A 27,981-nucleotide genomic window follows, 5' to 3' on the forward strand; every position below is an offset into this window, starting at 1 on the left:
GGGCAGTGTCATAGGGGTTAACCTTATCAGTCCTCAGGCTCCAGTAGGAATGGGGGCTATGTGCTCATGGTGATCAAATAGTTAATATCTTGCATTTGGTGGGAATTTTAGCATCTGTATAACAAGTCAGGAAATGTGCAGCAGATACTATTATTCAGATACTTCAGAGGGGATCTACAACAGAGGATATGGGGGAAGAGTTTGTCACAGGAATGTCCCATAGGGTCCAGCTTGGTTAAAAACCTAAGAAGTCAAAAGGTGTATTTTCCAGGTTCCAATAAAGGCAAATCTCATAGTAGGGGAGGGATTGATAATGTGGACTTATTTTCTCCATACAGATTGTTTTACAGTTGCAAGGAGAAATCATAATTATACAATGGAAAAATTAAAAATACCTTGACCAGATGGCCAAAATAAATGTCAGCAAAAGAGTAGATAGACATTATAGCTTCTGAGTGTCTTACAATGAGAATGACACAATGACATGTATGGCATATTTTGTTTGAGGATGGAAAACCTGAATAAAATAAATAGAAATTATTATCAAGCTCAAAATAGACATATTTTATGTAAAAAGAAGATGGGCTTATTATTTTTAAAAAATTAATCTCAAAAAAGACCAAGGAAACAAACTGTTTTCAATTAAAGGAGATTAAAGAGAATTGACAACTAAAGATAATACTTGATCTTAGACTTGATCCTGTAGTGGAGGAAAATAATTACTATAGAGAATATTATTTGGTTAATTGACTAAAGTGGAATGTGGACAACAGATTAGGTAAAAGTAACCAAGAGACAAAGTAACAAGGGTCAGTCACATGGTTGTTCCATGACTAAGTAACTGATTCTCCAATGGGACACTTTACTTTTCCAACTGGATTTTAGAATCAGCTTGTCAATTTCTAAAAATAATAATAATAATAATAATAATAAAACCTGCTGGGATTTCGAGACTGCATTATCCTTTTAATATGTTGCTGAACTTAATTTGCTAATATTTTATTAAGAACATTTACATTTATATCTATGTAGGATATTGATTGTATTTTTTTTTTCTCTCACAATTTTTTTTTGTTTTTGGCATAGGATAATGCTGGCCTAATTAAATGTGTTGAGAAATACTTCTTCCCATTTCACTTTCTGAAAGAGTTCATGAGGAAATTACATTTTTCTTCCTTAAGTGTTTGGTAGAATTAATCAGTGAAACTCTCTGGACCTGGAGTTTTCTTTAAGGAAACATTATTATAAACAATGATTAAATTTCTATATATATGGAGATTTTCAAGTCACTAATTTTTCCTTAGTTGATTTTTTTGGCAGAATTTGTCTAATACATTTAAAATATCAATTTTACTGTCATAATGATGTTTATAATATGCCAGTATCATCATGTAAATGTGAGATCTGTAGAGTGTGCCCTGTTTTCTTCTATATACTGGTAGTTTGTATTTTCTCTCCTTTTTTTCTCTTTTTGTCTAGCTAAATTTTAATTAAATCTATTGGTATTTTCTAAGAATCAGTGTTGATTTCAATGATTTTATTTTTTCCAATTTTTATTGTGATTAAACATACACAAAATATTATTCACCATCTTAATCATTTTAAGTGTACAGTTTAGAGGTATTTAGTACATTCACATTGTTTTACAACCATCACTACTATTCATTTCCAGAACAATTTTCATCTTGCAAAACTGAAATTATATACTCATCAAATAATAATTCATTCCACTCTCTCCCCAGCCCCTAGATATCATTCTAATTTCTGTCTCAATGATTTTGACTACCCTAAGACTTCGTAAAAGTGGGCTTATACAATGTTTGTCTTTTTGTGGCTGGCTTATTTTACTTAGATATATGACATTTTGCTTATTCATTCATCTGTCAATGGACATTTGGGCTGCTTCCAGGCTTTAGCTACTGTGAATAAACCTGCTATGAAGTGAGTGTACACATTTCTCTTCAAGATTCTGCTTTCAATGCTTTTATATTGCATCCAGAAGTGGAATTGCAGAATCACATGATAAATCTATTTTTAATTGTTTGTGAGGAACCGCCATGCCATAGTGTTTTTCGTGGCAGTTGTATCATCTTACATTTCCACACAAGAGGGCACAAAGCTCCCAAATTGTCCTGATCATCACCAACACTTGTTATTTTTTTGTCATTTTGACAGTAGCTATCCAAACAGGTTAAAGGCAGTATTCCTTTTTGATTTTTAATGTGTTTCCCTAATTATTAGTAATGTTAAACATCGTTACATCTGCTAATTGGCAATTCAAACATCTTCTTTAGAGAAAGGCCTATTCAAGTTATTTGCCCATTCTAGAATGAGGTTATTTTGTTGTTGTTGTTGTTGAGTTTTAAAAGTGCTCATAGGGCTTCCCTGGTGGCGCAGTGGCTGAGAGACCGCCTGCCAATGCAGGGGACACGGGTTCATGCCCAGGTCCGGGAAGATCCCACATGCCGCGGAGCGGCTGGGCCCGTGAGCCATGGCCGCTGAGCCTGCGCGTCCGGAGCCTGTGCTCCGCAATGGGAGAGGCCACAACAGTGAGAGACTGGGCATAGTCCCGTATCAGATATATGGGCATGCAAATATTTTTTTTTTCTCCAATCTATAGGTTTTCTTTAAGACACAAAAGTTTTTAATTTTCATGAAGTTCAATTTGTCTATTTTTTCTTTTGTTGTCTCTGCCTTTGGTGTCATAAACAAGAAATCATTGCCAAATCAATGTAGTGAAGTTTTTGCTTTATGCTTTCTGCTAAGGGTTTTGTAGTTTTACCTCTTAAACTTAGACCTTCCATCCATTTTGAGTTAATTTTTGTTAGGTAAAATTCCAACTTCATTCCTTTGTATGTGAATATCCTGTTTTCCCAGAACCATATGTAGAAGAGACTGTCATTTCTCCATTGAATGATCTTGGCACCCTTGTTGAAACTCATTTGACCATATATATGAGTTTTCTAAGTATCTTATGATCTATGAACAAAGATTAGTTTAATTGTTCCTTCCCAATTTGTATGGTTTTTCATTCTCTTTCTTCCCTAATTTCTCTTCTCTCATAACTGCTTTTGTTGTTATTGATTTTTTGTTTGTTTGTTTGTTTTATCTTGGTTGGTTTATACCACTTCCAAGGTGTCTGTGAATTAACATGTTCTCCAGCCCCTTTCATTCCTGAAGCATGCTTAATACCATTGCTATGACATCTGGTATCATAGTTCAGTAGTTGAACCATTTTAAACCTGTCAACTCCACTCCTCATTTCTTAGATAACATTCAGTCAATTTTGCTTATTTCTGTTTCTGCTTTCCTCAGTATATGAATTATGATAAGCTCAATTCTGAAGTTTTTTTTTTCCTTCCCAAGTGGTCTCTTTTAACACTATTTTTAAAATGTTTAATTTGTGCTTTAATAAATCTTAGATATATCATCAATTATATTATATTTGACTTTTAGCATTATTTTTGCCCGAATCAATACATTAGTAATATCCCACAAAGTTTGAACATGGCTTAAACATTTAAATATTGTCACTACAGTGAATTGATTTTTATATTCTTAAAAGAAGTAAAAACTATAAGAAGTGGTCTAGAATCACCAAAAAGAAAAGAAAAGAAATGAAGAAAAAAGAAGAAAGAAACAACATCAAAAGTGTCTGGAAATTTGCATCAGATTCTTTTCCAGTGTACCTTTGTTTTCCGCATAAAACGTTATTTGTTTTTGATACATTCACTTATTTAAAAGTTATTTGTTGAGTGTCTTTCATATGTGATATTCTAAATGTTGGGAATGGCATGGCAAACAATACAATAAGATCACTTCTCACATGCTTGCTTTATGTGCTAGTTGAGGAAGCAATCAAAAACCATAATATGTTAATATGAAGATTTCAATTTAAATCCTGTAAATAAAATTAAACAATTGAATGGAATAAAAATCAGCAGAGGTGGGGAATATCATCTTATAAAAGCTAAAATACAGCAAAGTGGCATTTCTGTGAGGAATTCAGTGAGCTGTCACATGACTGGAGTCAAATATCAAATCATACAAAGATTCAAAGGAAGAATCTAGCAGTTGAGACAGTAAGTACAAAGGTCCTGAGGTAGGAATATACTTTCTAGGGTCAAGAAACTAAAAGAAAAAAAGTAACTTAAATTTAGTTTAAGTGGAGAAGAGTGTAATTAAGTAAAATTAGAGTGCTGAAAATAGATCAGAATTTCCTAATTTTCTGAAGTCCATTTTAAGGAAACAGAAGTTATCAAAAGAATTTTTGCCAGATGGGATATGATGTGATTTCCAATTAAATAAAGTTATTCTGGTCTCTAGAAAGGAAATAGTGTATAAGAAAGCAAAAGTGGAAACAGAAGACCTTTTCACAGAGAAATTTAATTATCTTGGTGAGATATCAAAGCAGGTTTAGGTGAGAAAGAAAGAAAAGGAGCTGGTTGTTTGTAAGAGTAAAATAGGTCACATGAATGTATTTCACTGCTATATGCTATAATATGTGGGAATTTTGCAAATATTAATCATATATCTTCTGATAACTGTCAAATTGCATAGACAAATCTGAGATTTGGAAGAAAATTATTGATTCAGACCTATACTTTGAAACATTGTAAGCAAGTATTTCATATCATTCCATTATTTTGTACATATTCAAAGACTATTGAAATGTTCTAAATATTAAATTTTTCTATAGACTTTTAATTATATAATTTTTATAAACATGCATCATCCCACAAAGCATATAAAGAATTATGATATTCAATTATTTAAAAATTACCTGTTTTAATAGGAAGTATTTATGTATTAGTATTATGATGACCTTGGAGCTTACTTTATAGTGACCAATACTTTATAGTGAGAAGACGGAAGAAATGTGCTGCTATAAAATGTTTTTCAAATATGTTGTTTCCTTCCATTCCCATCACCTTCCCACTGAATTAGCTAAACAAGTGACATATTATTTAATGCAGCTCCATTTTATCCTTCATTTTTTGATACTAGTCAGTTTTGGGACATATTGGAAAACAGTTTTGAGAATCTAGGATTAATTTTCCTCAAACGACATATTATTCAAAAAATAAAGGAAGATCTTAAGGAAGGAGATTTCAGATATGTTCTTGAAGGACATATGATATCTGTTTAGAATTAATGAGCTGCCTCAGGCCAGGATCATTTTAATCTCTATCCCAAGTTCTTAATCCCTTACATTTGAAACACTGTATCTTTCAAAATTTATGATGTACATTTTTATTCCAGATATTACAAGATATTCACATTTCACTATCATTTTCATAAAAGAAGTTTGAGAATTCTTTGCGATAAAAAGTAACAAAAGTTTTTTAAGATATCCCTGAGTTCTTTGAAAATTATCTTCTATTTGTTCTTAGAACTGTCACAACTACTGCTTAGATAGATATTCAAAGAGCAGCAGAGTCTGGGTAAATTGTCACATTGCCAGTTTGTCGGTGGAAGTAATATGAATTGTGCATGAAAGTGAGTCAGCAGCATATGATCAATGGAAATCTCAAAGTATTTGATTTTATCATTAAATACTTTCAGTTAATAAAATGCTCATTGGAATGAAATAAATGATGCTATTTTGTGGGAGATAAGTGTTCATTGTCAAGACATAATGGATAGGACTCAAATATATTGTGTCGTGAACATTTTTTCCAGCTCAGAAAGCAAAATAGAATGGAAGAATATATTTAAGATTAAAAGACTGTAGCTATTGTAGCAAAACTGGAAGATAATTTTAGATAACACTGAATCACAAATTAACGACTCCCATTCTTAGAAGTGAATAAAAGTAGATACAGGATTGAAAGCTGAAAAATAGGGGATTTTTTCACTATCTTAGGAGAGTCCAAGAATGAGAGTCTTAGAATAAAATGTAATCTTTGAAATATGTCTATATATGGTTTATTTGTGTGTATATGTGTATAAATTCACCAATTAACATCTGTATTTGTTGTTATTCTCCCTGGAAAACATTGTGTAATATGCTCTTTCTTTTTCCAAATTATTGCCATTTAATCTTCCTGCTATTTCAATGCATTATTTCACCAATGTAGTATAAATAAACATATGTAGTCTTGATACAGACATTTTATATTAATATAATTCAATATTTCTTCCACTAGCCCTTTCTCTTCACCCAAGTTCATTATGCATGATTCACCTAACTGTTCTTCAGGCTATTTAAGTCAGTGAGTCACTTATACATTCCCTTTAGGCTCCTTTTCTCTTCTGTATTTGAATGAGAGTCCTTCTAAATGGAATTCTAGAGTCATAACTCTAAAAATAAACCAAAAGAACTATCTCTGAAACATTTTGGACAGAGAAGCACGTTTCTTATTTTAAAAGACCATCAGAGTCTTTCCCAGAATTTTTTGCTAATTTATGCAACTGTTTGCATTGTTTCCATTCCATTCAGATTAGGCAAACTTTCAAAAAAATCACAAGCATATTTGTAAAATGCATCCAAGTTAACATCATAAGTGAATTTAGTCCTTGAGTACATGTATTTTTATATGGCTTTCCTCAAACTAGATTCTTGATAAAAATCCATATTGCTGATAGCTTTTTTTGTTTTTGTAATTGTGTTCTGAAAGTCAAAAGGGAGCTGGAAAAATAACAAAATCTATGACTGTAGCTTACACAAAATTAATTCACATTCAAAAAGATAACATTCAAAGTGTAACTCACAAAAGTAAATTAAAAGAAATTACAAAATGTGCTTGATAAGAAAAAGAAAGATTAAACTGTAAGATCTTTCTGTATAATTCAAATAATTAGACCATTTCAGATAATGAAAGTCAGTAGGCTTTCAGTGATTTTGAACAACAACTTAGACCTCTGGGCAACCTAACAGATCTGTTGAAGCTTAGAGAAAGTAAATTTTCTAATGATAAGGTTATTTTGGTCAAAATGCATGAGCATCATTATTGTGGAACTAATGATTGCACATATAGATTTTTTTATGTTTATTAAACAAAGCAAGATTGAATGGAATCAATCTTTTTATTACATTGTTTCATATGATGTAAAGGTTTTATCCTCTTTTCTACATGTATAGGGAAAAAATGTCTCATCAAAGAACAAAATGTGTTATCAAACCAAACTTGGGTGTGCTTGCCCAATGCTCAGCAAAACCAATCTACTGACCCCAGGTTGTGGTGAAAGAAATCACAGCGTTTATTTCAGGGCTGAGCAAGGAGAATAGGCAGCTCATGCTCAAAAGACCTGAACTCCCTGATGGCTTTCAAAGAAGGGTTTCTAAAGGCAGCATTAAGGGTGAGGGTTGTAGGGTACCTGATCATCGTGTGGGCATTCTTCTGATTAGCTGGTGCTGAGGTAAAACGGTGGTATTTCAATTGCCAACATCATCAACCTTCTGGTCCCAATTGGTCTGAGGTCTAAGTGTTTGTGGTCAGCATGCAATTAATTTCTTCCACCTGGTGGGGACTTTAGTACCTGCAAAACAACTCAAAGATATGGATCAGGTTATTATATAGAGCGCTTGAGGAGGAACTAAAGGTCCTTGACTTTGTTTTATGACTAAACTATTATTATTTTGTCTTGCTTGGCTGTTTTCCTTTGTTTCTGTATTTTCTCACTTCTCAGATTAAATTTGTTCTTTGGAACTCAGGAAAACTTAGGAGGCTCAGCTTATCTACAAACAAGGAGCAAGGGCCATGGCAGCAATGGGGGTCTGTCCCCAGGAAGGCCCCACAGGGTCCTGCTTTGTTTCACATGTATGAACTTGGTAAGATTAATTCCTAAGAAGTATAATCTATTCTCTTTCACTGGTATCTATCAATATCTTTGTAGTAAACCAAGAATATGCATATCACACACTCACATACACATGCACAATCACACACATATATGGAAATTGTATTTATATATTGGTTTAAAACTGACCAAAAGAACTGTAATACATAAACCTCATTATTTTAGCTCATGAGAGAATTATTGTTCTTTGCTTTGGCATTATGTATTAACTCCAAGGGAGAATATTTTTAAGCTGTGTTACCCTAAATAAAACTAGGAGCCAATAATAAGGAAGAAAGCATTTATTTGGTATCAAAGAATTGCACTTCAGGACACAAAGATTTCCTTAGCAATCCAGACAGTGTCCCAATGAGGAACAAAAGTCTGGGGCTTTTAAAGACAAAAAAGGGAGTTTTGCATTACAAAGAATTTGAATTGGATTTGGAGGCAGAAGCTAGTACTGACTCAACAGGATTGAGTGCTAAGGCTACCCTAGAGAGGGGGAAAGTCAGCTGTTCCAACAAGTTGCAGGTGTTCTTTCAGAATCCTTGGAATATTTGCGATTTGGCCTAGTTCAAAAGTTCCTGGTTACACCAGGTAAGGACATGCATAACACCTCCTTACAGCCTCCTGGCTCCATTTTAAAACTCCTTGATATAAATGACTTTGTTTGGGACTTCCCTGGTGGCTCAGTGATTAAGAATACGTCTGCTAATGCAGGCGACAGAGAAGCCCTGGTCAGAGAAGATCCCATATGCCGAGGAGGAACTAAGCCCGCGTGCTACAACTACTGAGTCTGCGCTCTAGAGCCCACGAGCCATAACTACTGAGCCCACGTGCCACAACTACTGAAGCCCGCGTGCCTAGAGCTCTTGCTCCATAACAAGAGAAGCCACCACAATGAGAAGCCCATGTACTGCAACAAAGAGTAGCTCCTGCTCACTGCAAAACTAGAGAAAAACCCAGGCGCACAGCAACGAAGACTCAAGGCAGCCAAAAATAAATAAATAAATGACTTCATTTTATTTCACATTTCACAAAGGAGGTAGCTTTCTGAATAAAGTCATTTATTGATAATAAAGGCAATAACATGTTTTTTCTTTATCTAAAACAATTTCCCATTTTAAAGACCTACATAAGAAACTTCTTTTAGATCTCAATAATAGGAAAAAATATATATTGGCTTCCCTTGTTGCTACGTTAAGTAAATTAACACATTTTAAGTATACGTACTTTCATTTGCATTTTACTAGGAAGCCTAAAGCCAAATATGTTACTCTTGCTAAACCTAATGGTATACATTTTTTACACTAACTTCATTCTTCATTTTATCTAATTTTTCTACTGTTATTTTTTCCATGTTAAGGCTTTCTCTTGTTATATTGTGAGGTATAGATTATTGTAGGCAGACTTCTATTTTTCTTTTGGTTGTTTTGTATACTTTATTATATGGATTAACAAAATACTGATTAGGTTAAAATTTTTCAAAAATATGTTGGAATATATAGCTTTCTTTGTGCTTATGCACTTCAGACTTTAAACTATATAACTTTCTTTCAGTGATTAGAGAGGCTGTGCACATATCCTGAATCATTTTGAAGCTGGAATGTGATGTGGAAACTCAAACAGTAACAGAATATCTAACATTACTGGAGCACTTATTCTAAACCAGGAACTATTACAGACTTTATATGTGTATGTCTAATTTTACAAAAACTGAAAGAGTGCTGTTTTCAAATAGTTGATGCTGATAAATGAATAATCTAAGGGCACAAAAATGATCAAAAATTACATAAAATGAATCTAAAACCGGTGTTCCATGGTTTCCTGTCCACTAACTTGCTGCTTCTGTGATGCAGTGGGTCCTTTAGAATTGAACTGCCTCATGTTCATTCTATATTCAATTCGGTTAGCTCATGAAATATTGCTTCGCAAATGTCACTCCTTTTAAAATTATAAAGTAAAAAACTAACCAAACAAAGTCATTTATTAGATTGTTTGCCATGAGATATGTCCAAGGAAAAGGAACAACAGCTTCCACCTTAAAATCCAAAAAAAAAAAAAAACCTCCTTTAGTGTTTTGTAAGTCAATTTGATTTCAGTTTTGTTCAGTGAATGTGAAGACAGGGAATTCAATTTCAGTAAAGAATATCCCCATTACTCTTTATGAGATTATTGAGAAACACTACTTAAATCCCAATCAGTTTAAGGTTTTCCCTTGTCTGCTTCTAATTTATGATTATTTTTTGTGAGGCACAATTTCAATAATTATTATCACACACATTAGTATCTACTCTCATACTTCTTGGCAACACAATTCAGCTTCCCAATTAAATTATCTGTGGCATCTGATTTTTTTTACTACCTTTATTTATTAACATTTTTTAAAGTCATGAAAATGCTCCTATTTTGATATGATATTTATAGGAAAAGAAACTAAAGATGGCCAAACAGTGATGTTCTTGCTTGAATGCTGATTTAAGATGCAATTCTTATACAGGAAGTTGTAATTATTTACTTCAATATAAATATCTCCTATCAGCTGTAATCCTTTTTGTCAGAATCAAGCTTTTCTCAATAAATTTCTTTCCTTATGTTGACAAGAAACATACATGCTTATTATAAGCATGCATGAAATTTCTCATCTTATGTTCATAAAAGTGATATATTCATTACTGTGTACATAATATAAAGATATGATACTGTAAAGGTAAATGCAATATTTAAAAACAAATTCTTTCTGATGGAAAAAAGGGAAAGAGACACCATTTTCTTTGAACATATACTTTGGAAAACTTGGAATTTTAAAGTCCTTCTCTGCTTCTCTGAAATGTATGTAAACCTTTTTTACAAGTTAGATAAGCCTCTTAGTTTTACAACCTAGTAATGTTTCTTCAACGGCCTAGGAGCCAACTCTTTGAAATGTCATCATCAAGGAAAATGGCTCCCCCATCTCCCAGTTTCTGTGAGGGTAGGAGGCTAATTTGGGCTGGTGCCTCTCTCTAAGTTCTGACATAAAGATATGAGAACTTTATATTCCCTTTGGAAAAAGCCAATTGACTAATACAGATGGTCATCCTAATTACCAGGTGAAGTTGGGATGCACTGCATGTGACATATAGTGCTGTCAAGCCCTCTTACTGGAGGACTAGTTATCATTCATCTTGCAAATTTGTATGTAATGGCTTGTGTCTGCTTGGCTGTATAAAAGAGTAAGATTTCTTTCTGACTTTGCAATCTCTTTAGTGGATTGACTGTGATTTCACATCACATCTCCGTTTAAAGCTTATTCAGTAATGGAGGTGTTTTCTTTCTCCTCTACCTTTGTGGAGAGGTTTTTGTGAGCTGGTAGGAGACTTTGTTTTTAATTCTCCTACAATACTCTGCATAATTTCATATTTCAAAGCTTCCCCCTGGTCAAGATCTTCAACCATAGGGACAATATACATTTCAATTATTTTTTGCTGAAACAGGAATTTCCAGCTCTTAGAAAATTGAAATTCTCCATGATTTAATATAGAATTTAATAAATTTATGTTGTAATCATGCAATAGGAAAACTCCACACAGGTAATGTTAAACACATTTTACCTTCATTGTGTGGAGGCATCTAGCACTACGATTTCTACCTCTAGAAGTGATTTTTTTTTCTTTAACTGCATATAAATTCATATATGTGAAATATCAAGCAATTTCTTAGTAGACATCAAGGTCTAGTTAGAACAATCAAAAGCAGTTTTGCTTTTGTCTTTGTGCTCCAAGGACTATCCTATTCCAAACCTCTGGAGACTGAAACCAAATTTCTAAGTACAGTTCAAGGAATGGGACTCTAGTGATGTTTGTTTTACTTGGACTATAGGGTATAATATAAATCAATCTTAGAAATAACTTAGATTTTAAAGAGTCTTCCAGAATCATGTGAAATAGGAGTCATTCAGCTTCTTTCCTGCATAGCCTTCTAAGATAATGGATTTTTTTAAGTTAATAAAAAGGTTGCAAATCTGGGTAAAAAATGAACTATTTTTTGCTTGGTACATATATAGACTCTGCCCTTTAAGGTAAAACCTGCTGGTTGTTTAAAATCTTTTATCTGTGATTTCTCAGTCTGTATGGCTTATTTTATTTGAAAGTCAAAATCTCTTTGAATTTAGGCATACAGTAAAATGTGTTAAAACTCTTAGCAGAGCGTGGTTCTTGCTGTCATTCCATCCCACCTCCAGCACCTAGAGCTCTCTTACAATGTTATATTTGTTTACTACATACCCTGATCACTTTTGAACTAACATATACTTTACAGATTTATTACATGTATTTTTATCATTTCTTTTCTGCTACTGGAAAGTTTATGAGGGCAAATATTTTTGTCCAATTTTCTCACTACTGCATGTGTCTGGCATATAAATTGTAATCAATAAATGTTCATGGAATACATTTATAAAATATCATGAGTTCAAGAAATGTTACTTGAATTTGAATATCAATTAAAATTGGAATTGATATTTAATTCATTACCCATTCATAATGTATGTTCTTAGATCTATCTACCTACTTTTATTGGATGTGACCTCAGTGAATAATTTTTTCATTGAAAGAGACCTCAAAAAACACCCAAACAACTTAATTCCAAGGTCTCTGGAAGAAAGTTGTATAACCCCTATTTGTACAGCTTCACAGAGCTGTCTACTTGACAAAAAAAAACTCCATTTTTTATCCAGCTTGTTGGAAATGGCAGCTCTTATAGCTTGCCAAGCTCTTAATCATAACTTTCACTCAGAATTGTTAAATTCTCACCCTAGCTTTCAAGGGTGATTGAAGGAAGGAGCCTTGGGCTTAGCCAGGACATGTGCTAGAGTTAAGACTGTATGGTATTGAATTCAGAGGTGCTAGATCTAAAATAATGTACAACATCTGAGGAATTAGCTTCCTAGGACATTTAAGGAAAATGTGAGCACTAGCTTTTGGAGACAGTGGATGAGAGTGTTTTCTGACTAGAGGAAAGCATGGGAATAGATGGTAGGCAAGAGAGATTTTAATGGTTTCCTTTACCAGTCCATATCCACTATAAAAAGCCAATTTTAACACTAAATACTCCTGGTCAGCCTTGATGAATACACAGTAAACTATGGACTTCCTATAATTCAATATTACGATTGTATTAATTAAGCTCAACTTTATTCTTGATTCTTAAGAGGCATGTACTTCTTTTGATAAACAGCATTTAATATTGAGCATAGAGGCAACTCCAACAGATATTTTCATCGGGATTTATTGTTAAGTTGGGATTCTCTTAACCTACTTTGTAAAATTGCATCTTTGAATACAAAACCAGGGCTTACATTTATTTTTTCCCCTTTTAAATCTAGTTGGTAGAGACTATCCTCTTGCTTTGCCAATAATTATATTTTGATTATGGCAACCAATTATTTTAGCTATTCCTCCTAGTTGTGTTTTCATGAACTGTGTTAGATGATGATGATTTTTCAGTGATTAAAATGCAATAATTAAAATGCAATCTGAGAATATAGATTATAGAGTAAATAAACCACTTGGTTGTTCTTATTTTCTCATTACCTCCTGCCTTCTCTTAAGTCACCAGGAGATGTTACATTCTCACTATTCCTATTTTGTGAGTGAAATAGCTATATTTTAAAGGCGATAAGTGTAGTATGTACATTAACACAGTTAGTAAATTATATATCTAAAATTTAAAGGTAACTTTGATCACACTAAATGTTTATGTTTAATATTTACCTTACATTTTAATGAAAGCTGATTGACAATTTAAGTAATTATTAAATATCACTATTTTTTCACAAATGTCTGAAAGACATTGCTTTTTAAAATTGAGTTACTCTTGGGCTAAAATTTCTGGTGAATATTCCAAGAGTAGATATAGTTTACATCTTTTCTTTTAAACCATACTATAAGGGCTTTAAGAAGTAAAAAGATACAAAAGGATAGCTAGGATTATTGTAATTGGGACTGGCATAATATTTTTATAAAACTAGTAGACTCGAAAGAAACAGGGTTTTATAATGAATTAGTGTCAAACAGTTTTACAACAATAAAAAGCACTATGACAAGCAGAGCACACATTAGGATGGGCCTGACTCATGTATTCTTATTCTCTAAGAAAACATATATAGGAATCCAAATCCCAACAAGGTGGTGAGTTGTTGGCATGGAATTACAATAAGTGATTTAAATATATGTTAAACATAATCTAAAATAGAGACTGAGTCACTGAAATTATATGAAGAATCATCTTAACTTTAAAAAAAAAAAAAACTTTACATTTTCTGTGTCTACTACTGAGCATCCATGACAAATCTTCTGACTGACACAACCTTTGTTTTGGTGTCTAGATATTTCAAAGTACATTTTCTCCAAGAGCCATACCATGATATATTTCTAGAATATGCAAAATCTCTATGGATTTATTTAAGATTCCATTCTCATTATTATGCTAATCTAGCTATCTAATCAGATACTCACATATGACAAAAACACATATATTGAGTCCTTTTAACATAGACTATGATATTATAATTTTTAATATTTGCATTTTCCTTATATTCATAGCAGGTAGTATTATTTTAATTGTTTGTAAATAATGAGAAACAAAGACAGGTGAACTTATTCAATACAACAAGTATTGTTTTTAAAGAACAACTTCAAAACTAATTAACAATAATACAAGTAGAGCAGAAATGGTAGAACTTCTAATTCAAGTTTTGTTTTTCCTATTTTTTGGCAAAATGGGTAATTTTCAATTATATCCTGGACATTTTGACTGTTATTTGAAAAGTTTGAGTCCTATTTTATTTATTTATTTAGTTAGTTAGTTAGTTTAGTTTAGCAAGCATTCACCCTATTTAGTTTTATCATGTAGGTCAGGGCCTACTTTTGTGGGCTATTGTGACAATGACAATCAATTTTCAGAGCCTCTATGTTATTATTTTGGTCTGTTGGCTGACTTCCTGCTGGTGGTCTTTGTTCACACTACTTAAGACAGTGGAAGGGGCTCTTCCAAGCGAGACCAATCATTGCCTATACGTGGGATAAGAGTGTCCAACTCACAAAAATGGAAGTGCTTCACTAGCAGGTGCTTGTGGCAGAATACTCCCCTGATTTTGTCTTCCCTGGCTCATGGAGGACAAAGAGCTCTTTATGGACGTTTGTGGAAGCCAGGTCACCCTTCCCAGTGCCCTGGCTGCACAATGTCACAGGGTGCACTAGGGGAGTCTCAGGTGTGATGGGGAAGGAGAGTGCTTCTTCTGGCTCCTAATCATCAGCATCAGCAAAGTACCCAATCAATCCCTCTTGCTCATTGCCATGCTTGCCTGGTACTGTTGTCAGGACACTCACTCAGTCCAGCAGATGAATGAGTCTGCCTGGGCCATATTGTGTCACTAGGTAGGGGGTCAGAAATGCCAGGTTAGGGCTGTCTTCTTCCATTTACCATAGTAACCTTCAGAATGTAGGAAAGATTCTAAGATGTCTTCCCACTATGCTGTTCCTCCCATTTTTTGGTCCCTAGGCAATTTGCCATCCTCTTTCTACTTTTCAGAGTTCTCTTTCAGTTTTCTCTTGCATTATTTCCAAAGATTATACTTATTTTTGGAGGACAGTGGAGAGACTATCTCTATGCCATCTTAAATGGACCAAATATAGTTTTGTTTGAATATCATTTGCACACTTACTTTTTATCTTTTTGTTTTGTTTCTTGGGTTTGATTGCTTAGTTTTGGGGGTGTTTTATTTGTTTTATATGAGCTATAATCATAACTGGTTCATATCAAATCTAGATTTAAATATATTTAATTAAAATATATTTTAACAATATATTTAAATTGACGCTGGATACCTTTTTTTTTTTTAACATCTTTATTGGGGTATAGCTGGATACCTTTTGACTGTCTTTCTTGTTTGGGTTATTTTTGAGTTTTCAAAAAGGGTTACTCCATTACTTAAATGTGATAAACATTACATTAGATACAATAGATGTATTAAAACCTTGGCTTTCTCTATATATTAAATCATATTACAGGAAGATTTTGCTGCCCTGAGAGGCATTTAATCTATTTAAGGTGACTCAACATTACTTCTCAGTTCTATCATGCATCCATTTTATAGTTGAACTCTCAAAAATCAGTAATGCTTTCCTCATTTCAAATGCCTTTTAACTCATATTACTGGAACCATTTATTTTATATAATACCATGTTTAATCTTAATGATCACTCTATGTAATAGTTTCTATTTTCCATTTTTCATAGAAGTTCAAAGAGGTTAAATAAACTTCCCTGTGGATAAACAGAGATTGATGCACATTTCTTTCATTTTAACCCTCCTACTTTTTCCATGATATATTTTAATAAATAAAACTGTTTAGAAAATTTCCTAAACTAAAGTTTGTGATCATACTATCTTAGGAAACTTGGAAATAAAACTAAATAGCATTTTTGTTTATTAATGCCTGTTACCATGATAAGAAAGCAAGGACAACTTATACCCGATGCCAACTATAATGTTTTACTTCCTAGGGTTAGTGATCTTGCTTCTGTAAGATAACATAAAGGTAATCAGTATAAAAGCATTTTCCTCTGTTATATGATATGACTTCTTATCTGCAGAGGCAGAAGAAGCTAACGTTATTTTTTTTTTTATTATTAAACGGCAATTTCAGTGGAAGTTCTTTCTACCTACTTCAATTTAACCAACTCTTAGATTAAGTGATGCTCTTTCCAGCTTCTATAACAAATCCTTACTGGAATCCTCTATTAGTAATTTTCCTTCTGGTACAACCATGTGATTTTCTCACACTATTTGAGTCATATGCTTAACAAGAATCAGTTGTGTATGTGCCCAAACCTAGCTATATAAATTACCCATTTTACTACCATTACATATTTTAATTAAATAGTAGCAAACTCATGATCTATGTGTACAGAGTATTCTGTCTCTTTAAAAACTACCTTAATAACATGTAAATATTTATAAATTTAATCATTAAAATTGTTAGTAAATTAGGTATCTGTAAGAAAACATTAAAATATGAGGAAATGTGATATGCACCTGAATGGCTTCACAGATGGCTTTGAGAAGTTTTTATAATACTTCAAAGCGATTGAAACCAGAAATCAGACTTTACCCTGCTGATGTAGTTCAGGCAAGAAAATGGACTATACGAACCAATGAACCTTGTCTTAAAAATATTTTTTAATTAAGGGATAATATTAATGTATTGGGCATACTTAGTCAAGTCATCTTATTTAACTCTTCACTTCCATTAGTCAAATTTTAAAGGGGGGCTTTTATTATCTATTTTTCACTTGCATTAAGTTTCACTTCTTTACTATTTAGTATAGTATGAATAAATTTCTATGACAATAAATTAGATTTACATTAATTTTATAATACTTAACGATTAGAAACCAATATTAGCCAGTCTTTGTATATAAAGTGATTCCATAAACCATCTATTTCGCATTATTTTCAATAAAAGACTGAAATAAAGAGTATATTCAAAAAGATGGAATTGCTATATCCAAAGGCACCATTTTTTTTTTTTTTTCTCGGTACGCGGACCTCTCACTGCTGTGGCCTCTCCCGTTGCGGAGCACAGGCTCCGGACACACAGGCTCAGCGGCCATGGCTCACGGGCCCAGCCACTCCGCAGCATGGCATGTGGGATCTTCCCGGACCAGGGCACAAACCCGTGTACCCTGCATCGGCAGGCGGACTCTCAACCACTGCGCCAGCAGGGAAGCCCAAAGGCATCATTTTTCTTAAGTTTTAACACCTATTGACAATCCTAACCTTCAGGAATTATATTCCAGTTTACATTGACAATAATTTAGCAAAGTGGAGAATTAGACTTGGCATTTAATAACTTGGTCAATATGGTTGGTTTCCTTCATGACTTTCTGATTCTCATAAACTCCAGGATATTATTGAACCCCAAGACAATCAATCACAACATTCCCCATACTCCTCTGATACTGACCTAAACCATAAACTTGTTTTTCTCTAGTTTCTTTCTCTGTAGTCTGTATGGTTACAAATCTATGTATATCCAGGCTAACTATTTCCTATACTGAGTCCTATTAGTATATCTTCCACAGTTATGCTAATGGGAATGTCTCCATATCAAGGACAAAACCCTACATAAAATCATATTTCAGATTCTAAACTGTTGACTCCCTCATACTGAAGGTTCAAGCATCTTTGTTTATCACTCAGTTAATTATTAGCCAAACCATGTATGAGCCTACCATGTCCTTCAGACACTGTGACTTTAACAAATCCCCAGATTCCCCAGAGTCAGCCTCTATCTGAAAGTTATCTTTCCTTCTCCAAACCTCATTCTACATATTCGTGAATGAATTATTCACAGGTCTTTCTTTTATCTCTATTCTTTTTATTATGTCTCAGTTAGAAGATCTGCCTTTCTTCTAGCAAGGCTTAACTACAAATAAAAGTTCAAACTTAGGTCACTTATGGAAGTTCATGAACATTTCAAATCTAACAAATTATTTGAACATGCATATAAATCCCTTTTGTATAAAACCGATGTCGAAATTAAAGGAAAAAAAAAATGACAGGCTTCAGATTTAGAACAGTTTGTGGCTTACCAGAACTAGTCTTAATAACTTTACTACTTTTTCACCTGCCCTCAGAAGAACTAAACTTCAAATATAACAGATACTAGTAGGTGAACATTGCACAGCTGGAAAATATTACTCTATAATTAGAAGTGTGCAATGGATTTTAAAACATAGTATAACAAGGAACTTGTGGACATTAACTTACCATAAGGAAGAATAGATTTCCTAATTTTCCTAAGTCCCCTGTTGATTTGGCCGCTTAAATTTTCAATAGAGGTATGTGGAGATATTGCCACATTCGAAGTATCTATCCTCATCAGCCAAAGAATAATGTCAGAATCACTGCTCTGGAGTATCAGCCAAAGCCCTTACTTCACAAGTATCTTCTTTCACTTCCCAGCCCAGCTCACAGGGTTTAGCAAACTGCTTCTAATCAGCACTAAGAGAGATAAGGACCAGAAGAAACATGTATTCACATTCATCATAACCTAAAATGAATCTGTTAGTCACAATCCTCTATAAATCCACACTAACTTACCCTTCCTTATTTCCCCACATTCCAGTCATTTATGTTCAATTTTACTCATTCCATGTGAGGATTTTATAAATTTTCAACTTTATACCAATGCTCATCTGTCTCTCGCCTTTTAACTACCATGTGCCATGTGACTTATTCACGTGTTTAACACGTGATTCGTTTATCCTACATATACACTGAATGCTTACTATACAATAGACATTGTTCCAACCAAAGAGAAAAGAGTGACGATCAATACCAACATTTCTTACCCTCATACAGCTTTTATTACAAGATGTGAATAAAAACAACAAGAAAATACATCAAACTGTTAAAATCTTTTTGCAGAGAATTAAAAGAGGGTGTAGGATAGAAGTGACTAGGTGACTGATTTTTATTGTTGTAAAGAAGAACACCATAAAGTGGAAATATGAAGGACAAAAAGTATTTGGCTTGAAAATTTTAAGGGAAAGAACATTCTTGGGAAAAGAAAAAGAAATCATTAGTAAATGGGCCATAAGTTTCCCCAAAGCTTGGTCAGTTTATGGAAACAAAAAAAGCCAGTTTTGTTGAAGCATGATAGGTGAAAAAATAATAATAATAATGTAAACTGGACACCAGTTGATAGACCTGGGCTGGGTCATGGAAGGTTTGAAAAACAGTCCAAGAATTGTAAACTTTATCAGAGGGTAAAGAGGAACCAGGAGAAGATCTTAATCACAGGGGACAGGTGATGTAATGAGCTATATTTTACATATCACTTTGACTGCTACCAAGTGAATTAATTGTAGTTCTGAGAGCTGGACAAGAGCGGAAGCAATACAAATGAATATTTTGGGTGAGATATTGTCAGTTCACATTTGGGGAGCAAAGTATAAGATACATTACAGACTTCAGAATTTCACAGTCTACTCAGGGTACTTGGTCATTCCTCTGCAATAACTGTACACCCAAACCTCAGAGTTTAGAAAGGACATTTCTATCCCCCCAAGACCCTCTGTGTCCACTCCTGAGTTGCCACGTCTCCCTGCAACCACCTTGAAAGTCAGTTGAAGGAAATAATCTCCCTTTTTTCAACTCCCATGGCAGTTTTTGTGCATCACCTACGTGAAACTAAGCAAGACTTTCTTTACATAATATTTAATTGAAGAAAATACTAATTATAAATATCCTTAAGGAAAAAAATCTTGCTTTTCCACATGACACACAATGGTGCTTTGCAGAAAACTGTGGTTACTAATAAGTGTTCAAAAAATGAAGGGTGTGGCCAGTGTGGCAAGGGCTGAAATACAAAATGGTAGTTCAGAGCTGGGATTATAGTAGAAGGCAAGCACAGAATCTGCAGAACACCATCTCCTGGGGCCAAAAGAAAAGTCATTCGCTACTTGGTGTGTAACATCTGAGGTTGGAATGTTGCAGGGCTCTGTGAAGCCACCAGCAGCTGGGGAAGGCTGGGGTGATGCTGGGGAAGGTTTAACCATGGCCATTTGATGTGATCTCCCATCTCCTCTCCTGTTCTTTCTCCCTAGTCCTTACCTGTGCTGATCCCTCTCAGGGTCTTAGTACTGGCTGCTCTTTCTGCTTTGATGCTCTCACCTAAAAACCCAGTTATCTGTTCAGACATTATTCAGTTTGCTGCACAAACTCATCTCATGAGAGAGACCACCCCTGACTATGTTATCTGAAATGCCTCCTGTTTTATTCCTAATTCCTCATCTTTTTTTTTTTTTCCTTCATAGGTAACATAACATATTTAATCTTTGTTTGTCATCTGTCTTCACTAGCAAGGAAGGTTTGTGAAATCAAGGGCTTTACCTTATTTTATCAACCAATTCAGCCCCTATATCTTTTCATATAGATTGCTCTTAATATTTGCTGAATGAGTGGCTGGGTAGATGGATGCATGAAAGCAACCTCTGGGGAATGGTCTGAAGATTTAATAAGAGTTAGGTACGAATAGGTAGAAAAGGTGAAAGGAAATTCCAGGTATAGTTAGAAGCATCTATAGGTACATTCAAGGCACTGTAGAGAGTTCATTGTTTATGAATATGGTGTTAAGTGATAGCTATCAAGAAGAGGTCAGGGTGTATTGATATTTGATGTATAATATGATAACGTGTTTTAATTTCATCTTGAGACTAATTGATGCATTGAGTGATATCAGTTTTACATTTTAGAAGGAACAATGCGCATCACATGGATACCAGATACTTAAATTAAAATTGATCAAATTCTATGGTGACTGGCTTACTTTAATAGTTCATGACAGAATAGGTGTATGCAGCTACCTTTCTCTGTTTAACTTTCTAAAATGATAATTCTCACAATCATCTTTTAAAGAAAGAATTACACTACCTTCGAACTCATTAGAGTAGTGTCAACTACCTGCCATATGGATAATATACTCAAGAGAAACAACCTAAGAAATGCACATTCAAGAAAGGAACCGAGATTTTCTTTTTCTTTTTTTAAAATTTATTTATTTATTTAGGCTGTACCAGGTCTTAGTTGCAGCATGCAGGCTTTTAGTTGTGGCATGTAGCATCTAGTTCCCTGATCAGGGATCAAACCCAGGCTCCCTGCATTGGGAGCATGGAGTCTTAACTACTGGACCACCAGTCCTCCCAAGATTTTTTATAAAAATTTTTCGATTTCCTAAATTTTGGTTTACAGCTATCACCAAAGGTGATATAACTGCTTTCCATAAGTTAAATGTTTTTTCAGACAATTTATTTTTCTGGGAACCTCTATTTAAAAATAAAAGTACGTTGAAACGCTTGCAGTAGATTTGTTACATTATTCTCCTTAACTATTTATTTATTTTTATTTCAAAGCTATCTGACAGAACAAAATTTGCTGTATTTTCAGAAGAAATTAGATTTTTTAAGATAGAATTCAAGGTTAAATTTGAAATTTATTTATTAATTTTACTAAATTTATTCAAGGTTAATTTTGAAATATATATTAAATTTATTAAAATGTAACAAATATTCAACATCTTAACAATTTCACAACAAATAATTTGTGGGAATTCACATATCATTTGTAAAATAATCTCTGTAATTTTGATGAGTGTCAAATCTTTGTTGTTATAGAAATCTGAATTGTAATTAAAAGGACACACACACACACACACACACACACAAAATCCAAAATTAGCTTGAGCAAGAGACTAGTCAATGAGAAGTGATTTGAAATAAATTATACTCATCTACCTTTTTCAAGAACTATAAAAATTACTTATAAATCACTTTTTTTATTTTGAATAAAGTGTGAAGTTATAAAAATAAGTTCTTATCCATGTTACAGCCCATGGAACATTCTGGTACTTAAAATATTTGCTGTTTACCTGAAATTTCAAGTTTAACTAGGCATTTATGCTGTGTTGTTATTTGTTAAATCTGACAACACTACTTTCACATGACCCGCATTAAGCTAGTTTTCTTTAATCTTGTATTTTTAGGAAATATTATTAGCCTAAGTGCTAATTTTTTTTGTTCCCTATTATATAACAAGGGCTAAAACTATCCTCGAGGGCTAAAACTATGTTTTATTCATTTGTATATTTATCAGACTACCAAGCACAATAACTTAGTAATAACTGTTCATAGCCCAATAACTATTTGCTCTTTAAAATTAGATAAACATACAATCAAGTTTAAATCATCCATGTATTTATTATGCATGTTCGTTTTTCCAAATACACAGTATCTTATGGAAGTGCAGAGAACAACTGGCTTTGAGTGGTTACCAGGTTTAAGCACTGTGGTAGGTGTTAGGATAACTGTTGCAAGGCTGTTTAAAGCCACATTAAGGAGACAAAATGACTATACTGGAAGCAGTCAAGGAAAACGGAAAGTGGATTATTACTGTAATAGTAGTTTGAGTATATACTAGTAAGGGCACTAGACTAGCACTCATACTTTTTATTTTCATTACATTTCTACTACTTACAAAATTAATGTAATTGGTTTCATTTTATTTTTTTTTAGAGTGGATATTAGAAGATTCTAAATCAAATATGTGGTTTGCATTATATTGCACACTGGATGCCACTGATTTAGTAGTGTTGAAGTTCTGAAAATTGTATCTCTAAATGAAAAATCTGTTTTTATTTGCTGTTAACACTTAGAAAGAGTATTTTACTCCCTTTTTTGTTGTTTTTTTTTGTTTACCTTTATAAAGCAATAAAGCAAGAATAAATATAAGAACTAACTATAAAATAATAAATTTATTTTCAGAATATATCTTCATATTTATGCATAAATTACTAATGATATTTTGAAATTTATTTCAATACAGTAATTTACTGGAAATATATCAAACTAATAAAGAATAAAAAGCACGTATCATCTGTTTTAACTGTCCATAATTCGCATTTTAGTATATTTGTTCCTCTGAGAAAAATATTTACATAACGGAGCTTAAATTATCATGATAAACTAAAATAAACATATATTCATGCTTTATTTATAATGTAGTTGACATATAAATGCTGTAAAATAAATTAAGAATCCTACTATTAATAATATTTCTTTTAATTAATAAAAGTTTGCTGAATAATCTTTTTAACATTCTCTACCAAAAATGAGAGCATTTTGTTAATGCATAATTAGCATGTTTTAACTGTTTCATTTTCTTATAGAAGCCACAACATGAATCTTGTGCTAAAATTACTAGCTGCTATCCAGAACCTGTAATCAGAGTTTGTGACCACAGTTCTGGATACAAATGGGTTTAGAAATAGAGGATCAAGATTAAATTGATCTTGTCTCACCCTCCAGCTTACTTCAGGCACTGGAAGAACTCAGATATTACTAATTATTGCCTCACCTACCTCCACCCACCTCTGCTGCTCTGTCCATCTCATCGGGCCCAAAGCCCAGAGGTAACAGGCCCTCTGCAACAAAAGTAGTGAACATTTATGTGAGCTGAGAATTTATGCTTTTGTATTAATCATTTCATCCTCCCAACAGTTCTATCAGGTAAGTACTCTTATTACCATATTATAGATAGGAAACTATGGCACAAGAAGTTTTAACATGCCCCTGTTTTAAGGTTGGAATTCATAGAAATAGCATTTGAACATTGACAGATTGCACAATGTACGTGATCTTAGCCATTAGGCTACACTGATTCATGGTTACATTAATATTTTGTATGTCATTACACTTTACCTAACAGCTCAAATATGCAAAGCTTAAATGATATTTTATGATACATAAGATTAATAATTATTAGTAAATTCTAATTAATCAAGATGTGTTTAAATCAGAATAGTTATTTCAGTTACTGTTTATTACACATTTCACAGATTTTTCATTTAACGATAAATATACAGAAAATAATTTCTGTGTATCGAACAGTATGTGAGCCGAAGTGACATCAGGATTTGTTACTATATCAAGAAGATCATCAGATGTTTCTATAATGTTAATAGAAACATAGGCTAACATTTATCTCACAGTGATTCTTTGGTAATATTGTACCGCTGATTGTTATTTTTCAGCATATAATGTGATATTATTTAAGTAATTTATGATTGTAATTTAAAAGTATAGGCCTGAAATTTATTGAATATTGTTTTCCTTGTTCTATCACCTTTCCCCCTTCCTTTATATGTTAACATAATTAGAAGTTGTTTTATAGCTTTGTCAGAATTGCTAAAATATTTAGAGCCTTAAAATATTAATCAGGAATCATTACATATTCATTTAATGACTTTCTAACTGACATGAAGGGAAATGAAAAATGAAATATCTCCCATAAAGCCATTGAAAGAAAATAAAACTGTCTATAAAATATCCATTACATGAAATGAACCTCCAAAGTCCTCTGGACTTGAACTCGTCAGACTGCTTCATGATGAAAATTACTTTGTTTTTTTTAAGTTAAAAATGTATAGTTTTCAATTACAGGGTTTTAATTTACTTTAAAATTTAAATTGCTAATTAATCAACTTCAAACACTAAATTTCTGATGTATTGGGAGCTTTATACTCCTATAAAATGTATATGGATAAACCCTGCTATAAAGATTATTCATTTATATTGAGATGACTATTTGATTTTAACTCCCAATTCAGATAAACTTTTTCTTTAGAGAAATTTTACATCTCTCTGATTTTTTCCTTTCTAATCATATCAACCACCATGAGTGTCAGCATGCCCCAACACTAATTAATAAGTACTTTTCATTGCACATGGAAGATGAGTAATCTAAACATGTGTTCCTTCCTGTGTATATCAGCTTTTCCATTTGTGATGTTTTTATTTCAAAATGAATGCTAGAAGGGAAAAGAGAAAACAAATATTGAGTCGCAAATTCCTGAACTGTTTCCACTATACGTCCTTTCAGAATGGTCTCCATAGTATTTTCTCTGGGCATCCCTTTTATGTTCTTTCTCTAAGAGAAACCTGCTTCTCTCCTGAGGACACTTCTTCCTATGTGGGCTTCTCAAAGGATAGTTGCTTAGCTCATGCAGCTCAATATCAAAAAAACAAACAATCCAATCGAAAAATGGGCAGAAGACCTAAATAGACATTTCTCCAAAGAAGATATACAGATGGCCAACAAACACATGAAAGGATGCTCAACATCACTAATCATTAGAGAAAGGCAAATCAAAACTACAATGAGGTATCACCTCACACCAGTCAGAATGGCCATCATCAAAAAATCTAGAAACAATAAATGCTGGAGAGGGTATGGAGAAAAGGGAACCCTCTTGCACTGTTGATGGGAATGTAAATTAATACAGCCACTATGGAGAACAGTATGGAGGTTCCTTAAAAAACTACAAATAGAACTACCATATGACCCAGCAATCCCACTACTGGGCATATACCCTGAGAACACCATAATTCAAAAAGAGTCATGTACCACAGTGTTCATTGTAGCTCTATTTACAATAGCCAGGACATGGAACCAACCCAAGTGTCCATCGACAAATGAATGGATAAAGAAGATGTGGCACATGTATAAAATGGAATATTGCTCAGCCATAAAAAGAAACAAAATTGAGTTATTTGTAGTGAGGTGGATGGACCTAGAGCCTGTCATACAGAGTGAAGTAAGTCAGAAAGAGAAAAACAAATACCTTATGCTAACACATATATATGGAATCCAAAAAATAAAACCGAAAACATAAAGGTTGTGAAGAACCTAGGGGCAGGACAGGAATAAAGACGCAGAGCGTCTTGGGACACCTTCTAGGCATTGCGGAACGCGTCACGGCAGTAGGTCTTCTTGGTGTCGTGGAAGGTGATGCGCATGCCCAAGGTGAGCAGGAAGTGCAGCACCACCATGGCACAGTGGTAGCGCAAGGTCAGGTCCACGGTGGCCACCGTGCTGATGATGCTCTGCCCGTAGAGGATGGTGCTGTCCGGGCTGATGCCATACCTGATGCGCAGGGCCTGCCAGGCCTCTGTGGGCATAGAGGTTCTTCTCCAAGCGCTTGCTCAGAGTAGTTGGAGGAGATATTGCAGTTGATGCGCGTGCCCAGGCTGATGCAGAAACTGCTCATCTGGACCAGGTCCACCGTGTCGCCCTGCAAGAAGAGAGCCGTGTACCCGGCGCTGGGCACGCAGTGCACGTACATGCAGGAGACGCGGTTGTCCCAGCTGCTCTTGGTCGCCAAGACCCCGATGGTGTCCAGCTTGCGCTGGCTGTACCAGAAGTCGGCGCGCTCCAGCAGGTGGAGCTTCCAGTGCCCCGGGGGGTGCCGGCCGAGGCCCGCAGGTTCCCGAGGGAGTGGCCCTGGCCCACCGAGCCGGGCTCGGGCTCAGGCACCAGCGAGTAGGTGGGCACTGGAGGCAGGAAGACGAGCTTGGCGACGATGCAGCCGGGGAAGGGTGGGCAGCAGAAGAGGCAGCAGAGCTCGGTCACCAACAGGCCATTCATGGCGGGCGCCAACCTCCTGAGACCCAGAGGTACACAGCTTGTTCCTGGAGCTATTCTCTGAGCACAGGGCATTGATTGCTTCTCTTCTTAGACACATGGCTGCACAACTCATAATGCTCTACTAGACTGAATTCCCTTCGTTCTCCTCTTCCTCCCATGACATAGTTCTCTGACAATCAGAAGAGCCGGCAAGGATGAAAAAGACTAAATTCCACCAGGCACTGATGCTACGGCTATTCCTTTCTCCAGCTCACCTCCTGTTATTTGTGGAAACTATGTTTTCCGAAATTCAAAGTAGCTTTATCACTCTTTACCTACTGCCTGTCCACTCATTTGAGCTGTGTATCACTTCTGCTTCATCAATGCACTTTTTTACTTTTACAGGGTTTACTGTTATGGGGAATTCCCTCTGAAATTGTAAGATACCAACTATTGCACTTAGTTTTCAGGTGGTGAGCTTTTGTTATATGTTTATGCACACCCCCCTTGGTATTTTACTTGTAGCCAGGAGAGACTGACAAGTACCACTAGTCAAATGTCATCTGAAACTAAATTTTGAAAACCATGTAGTATAGCATTGTTTGAAGTTTATGTGGGAAATTTAATCATTATCTAACTCATTTAAGTGCCAAGAGGAGTGTGTTGAAGCATGGTTTTCATGAGCCACAGGCGTTTTATTCAAATATCCATTTCAGTCAAACCTGTTTATACTACCTATGTGCACACTTTTCATTTGTTATCAACACATAGGCACAGGAATTGAGTATATCATGTAAATATAAACTATACATCATATACGTGAATATATAAGAACAATTTTCATTTAAAATGTACCCTCTCAATCCTCTAATAAGTAACTTTCACACACTCTCTTGAGGGCAGGGACATTTTTAATTACTTCAAGTAATACACTGAATAATTTGCATATATGTATAAATATAGTTTAATTCTTTTACATTTATAAGAAACAGAAAAAGTACTCTTGTGTAGTCTAAATATTACTTGCATTTCCAAAAGAGTAATTAATTTTATTACGTACCCTAGAAAAAAAAGACATACTAACACAGGATTTTACACGTCTCTTTGAGCATGAAACTAATTCAAATTAATAGAGGAATAATTGGTCCTCTCTGTTGCTACAGGTATTACTTAAAGAATGAACACAATGTCACA

At 34.1% G+C, this 27,981-nt stretch overlaps 1 pseudogene; it reads right to left on the minus strand.

The window, feature by feature from the left end:
* Positions 1–26,811, minus strand: part of LOC103077323 (alpha/beta hydrolase domain-containing protein 17A pseudogene) — a 48,841-nt pseudogene extending 22,030 nt beyond the window's left edge.
* Positions 26,812–27,981: the final 1,170 nt, after the last annotated feature.

The sequence above is a fragment of the Lipotes vexillifer genome, unplaced genomic scaffold (genome assembly GCF_000442215.2).
Source record: "Lipotes vexillifer unplaced genomic scaffold, Lipotes_vexillifer_v1.1 scaffold778, whole genome shotgun sequence".
NCBI classification, from domain to species: domain Eukaryota; kingdom Metazoa; phylum Chordata; class Mammalia; order Artiodactyla; family Lipotidae; genus Lipotes; species Lipotes vexillifer.